The sequence below is a fragment of the Asparagus officinalis genome, chromosome 10 (genome assembly GCF_001876935.1).
Source record: "Asparagus officinalis chromosome 10, Aspof.V1, whole genome shotgun sequence".
Lineage (NCBI taxonomy): Eukaryota > Viridiplantae > Streptophyta > Magnoliopsida > Asparagales > Asparagaceae > Asparagus > Asparagus officinalis.
The window spans coordinates 34,668,369-34,673,149 of NC_033803.1; positions in this window are offsets into that span (position 1 = coordinate 34,668,369).

Genomic DNA, 4,781 nt, shown 5'->3' on the forward strand with positions numbered 1-4,781 from the left:
GAGCTTTGCCTGAGTTCGGACCAGGCCGAGATCGGATAGCGTGTAGTCATTTGACTGATTCGTGTAGTGGTATTGGATGCGCGTAGAGGATTTGTGAATAGTCAGTTATCCGGTGATATGAATGTTAACTTTATGTGTGATGTGGACCGGTGAGTCTTAGGATGTCTAGTTACATGTCCTCGTTCTTGGCTAAGTATGAATTTCTATGAGATGTAGGCCAGTTGTGTTTCTTTTCATACATAGATCGGGATTAATATTTAATTATCTATAATTTGAGACATATGGTATATACATGAGGGTTTCCTTGTTTGAATTATTTCGCTCGACGTACTACGTTTGAGACATATGGTATATACATGAGGGTTTCCTTGTTTGAATTATTTCGCTCGACGTACTACGTCTCTTATTGTATATTTTAAAGTATTAATTCCATCTAGTTGTATGACCCTGTTACTTGGATGATTATTCTGATCGCTTGCTGCATGATCGACTTGTTGGTTGATTTTGTTGGATTTTCAGTTGCACGTTTCTTTGTCATTTCTGCTATTGTATCGTTTTTTGCATTGGGTTTTCGTTCATTCTTTTCTTTTGTGGGATCTTGCCGTGTGCCATGCATGCTAACGTACACCTATTTTTTCTGGTGTACGTCAGACTTTGAGGAAGACCAGGTACAGCTTGGAGACGTGCCAGAACCGAAGGATTCTCCGCAGGATTGTTTTGCAGATCGAGCGGAAGAAGACGAAGCTTAGTTATTCCCTCTAGTTGTTCGATGGTCTTAGCTTACTTTTGTAGCATTTCCTTTTCCACTTGATCATTGTATTTTATGTTCTCCAGTATTTATTTGTTCAGTTTTGTATAAGGGCATGTTGACCCGAATATTATGTCTGTGATGATATTCATTATGATATGTATTATTTTCTTCTGTGTTGTTCATTATATTCTCGCTATTATGATCGGGGACCCGTGACTTCACATTATATTTATTTCTTGATGCTTAGCGTATTAGGTTGAGGAGAAATGTTTATTTTTATTTATTCTCCTTAATCTAATACGTCGTAGGCTTATTCACATTTCGATTCTCGGGTATTTTGGGAAGCGGGGCGTGACATCTCGGTACTATGAAGACCAATCATTGTTACTCACCATGCCGGTAAAAATTTGAGCAAAATTGGGAAGGTTCCTATGTTATTTATAATTATATTTTTATTACATTTTTTACCCTCATTATTTATTTCGTTTAAATAAACACGTTTTATCATAATTTACAGGTTAATAAAGAATTAATGAACGTAAGCTCAAAAAGAGCTCAAATTTTTCTTATTTTTTAACTTTTTATTGAAGCTCAAGATCATGCCAAGCAACCTACAAAAGCCGAAGAAACAAGGTTCAAATATGAAAAGAAATCAAGTGAAAATCATGTTCGTGATGTTAACCACAAAAAATGGTGATATCTCTCAATCCGGAAGGCGGAATTGAACATATAATATATAAAAATTACCTATCTCGATGAGACGGAGCTAAATACATTTTTAGAATTTTTAATTTCTAATTGTTCAGCTAACCACTTGGCCAATCGGTCAGCCAACTAATTGGTAAACGGATTGGGCCGAATAATTGATATGTAACAAACTCGTTTTATGGCTAAGATTTGATCCTTGGAGCTCAAGTAAAATCTAACAGTTCTCATTCATTATTGAAGGCTATAAATAGGGATAGAGAGTGAATGATTGGAGGGTAAAATTTTTTGTAAATACTCTATTTGGAGAGGATGATTACTCTGAATTAAGAAGACCTTTCAAAATTATAACTTTTTATTATAATTAATAAAATAATTTTTTTCACCTCTTCATATGTTTCCTTTCTTCTCTTTGTTTGATGATGAAGATGAAGATCAAGATAAAGATTTGCCTTCATCAAGAGGCTAAAGCCCTCTTAGAATGTAAATTTTATCTTTTATCTTTTTGTTTTTCTTGTAACATTTTCTTTTCTTGCTTTAGATAATCATGGGACTAGAACCCACTTGAATTAGATTTATTTTCATGCATTGTAGAGTAGATTTACTTTCATGTCTTTATTTTCTTATAATTATTTTGTAGTATAGATTTATTTTCTTACATAGTTTAGATTGTATCTTCTTGTACTATTCACCAAGAGGTTAGAACGCTCTTGGGAATTAGTTTTTATTTTGTTCATTCTTTTCCTTTCATTCTCTCACTTAGAGGCTAGAACCCTCTTTGAAGTTAGTTTTTATTTTTATTATCTCACTTAGAGGTTAGAATCCTCTTTGGAGTTAGTTCTTATTTTCATTCTCTCATTGTTTCTTTATCTTTATTTTCTAAGATATGAAACTAATTATTGTTAAAATTTTAGAATTACATGAAACTGGTCTAGTTTTTTTTATGAATTGTGAATTACTCTCTTGCACTTAAAATGATCATGTTTAAGATAATCAACTAGAGAACTAATTGGTTGTAGGAATTCTAGAATTACTATCTAGTTGTTGTTCTTTTCATGAATGTTAATTTTGTTTAGATAATAATTTGATAGGTTATATTTTTCTTAAGTGGTTTGATAGTCTATGTTTAATAAATCTAATGTAAAGTGTGATAAAAAGAGGATAATCCAAAATTTATAATTGAAATTGGCTAGTGGATTCAATTGTAGATTCCTCATATCTCTAATTGAATCCTCCATCTTTTACTTTCTTAATTTTTCTCTCTATTCTTGATTTCTCTTTATTTGATTCTTGATTTTATTTTTTTTCTATTTCTTCCTCTTTCTTTCTCCACTCTCAATCTAGTTTTGTTTTTATTTGCATATAGTCACAACCACTCTCCTCATATCTCTCCACAATCACACATTTCTCACTATTAATTGTCACAAACACAATTTAAGAATCACTTTTGATTAATTCCTGCAACACCTTCATCATGGGATTTGATATTTTTCTATACTATAACTTGATTATGCACTTGCAATCTCGACATATTCACAAACACCACATCATGTTTTTGACGCCGTTGCTGGAGAAGGTACTTATAAGTAGGATTTTTTTATTTTGGTTCTTTAATTTGTGTGTTTTCTTAAGGAACCATTTTGAAATTGAAGATTAAGAATTGAAGATTGAAGATTAAAGATTTACTTGTGGTAACTCTTCTTTCTAGTATTTTCTACTCCATCCTTTTAGTTAGTTCCTCATGAGTAGAGATAATTAGGATCTTAAAAAAAAAATTTACTTTTAGTCGACCATAATAAAATTCACCCTCCACTTGGACATTTACTAACAAGATAATAAATTCAAACAAGAGCTTTCTTTCTCACATTTGTTTGATTATTAAACTTAATTAAAAAATAAAAAGATTTTATTTTGAGCATCCTTTTGTAGTTATTTTTAATTCATAGGGTTGCATTGCATATAATAGTATAAATTCATCCAAGTGATTTGAGCATCTTGATTTAACACTCACTTAAAAATATTCTTAAGGGAAAACTCCTTAATCAAGATAAGGTGAGAGATTTTATCACCATTTCCTTAGCTCACAAATCACTAATTCCTCACTACACAAGCCCAAGCTTTTTAAAACTCATTAGACGTTGGCCCCTAAGGAGTCGAACTCATTAAGGAATAAGAAATCCCCAAGCAAACCAGTTTAACTTTACTTGAATGCGTTGGTGTCTAAGGCAATATTTTGGGGTTGTGTAAAGCACTCCATAAAGAACGAGGTGCTTAATTAATCTTTAATCTCCCTCTAGTATTATTCTTACCTGGCTAGCTAACAATGTAAACTTCAATCATTTCCCTAAATGAGTATTTGGTTAAGAGCTGGTCTAGTCGAGTCTAGGCTTAACCCTAAAATTTAAAGTGATTGACACAAAGTGATTACTTTTGATTTGTTTTAGTTATTTTTTCTTCTCATCATTCTCATTATCTTTTAGATCTTTTAGTTTTTTCCTCAAAAACAAAACTAGCTTCTGTTTTTCTTAGAATTTAAAATAATTATAAAAAGAATTTGTTTCGGTATATGCAAATTTAGGTTAGGGATATCACCAATTGTTTAATTTGTGTTAAACCATCCTTTAAAATAGATAATCCACCTGTTCTTCAAGATATGTGTTACCTAACTAAGAATGCAGTCCCATCTTGCATTAAGCTTCCTGATATAAATGGACCTAATTTTAAGCTTAGACTGCATTACATAAACATGCTTCTAAAATTTTTAGGAAATAAAACCGAAGACGCTTACATATTTATCTCTGAGTTTGAGAAAGTTTATCTCATGATTAAGATTAGGGAACTATTTGAGGATGCGATTATGCTTAGATTCATTCCATTTGCCCTTAGGGACAAAGCTAAGAAATGGCTGTATAGCTTACTATAAAACACTAAAAATTTAAATATTATATGAAAAATAATAATAAATATGTTATAAGGTGAAAATATAACATATTTGATGTTTGAGTATGATAAGAATTGATTTGAGATCAATTCAATGTATATTTGTAAATATATGAGTGCAAATGTACAAAACATGCATAGAGAGAAATCTAGAAAAGTGACCAGTTAAGAATTTATATATATTTTACACACCGATAAAGTTTGAATATGGAAACAACTTAAAAGAAGAAAGTCGTAGGTATCTTCAACATATTTCCAACAAATTTTAAATCACCTCATTCCGAGGCCGGATGAGAAAGTTACAGACAAAATACCGAAGGTTATTTTCCTAGTCAGACTAGGTTTCCTGGGTCGGGTCAAACAGGTTTTTTTTTGGGTTTGCATA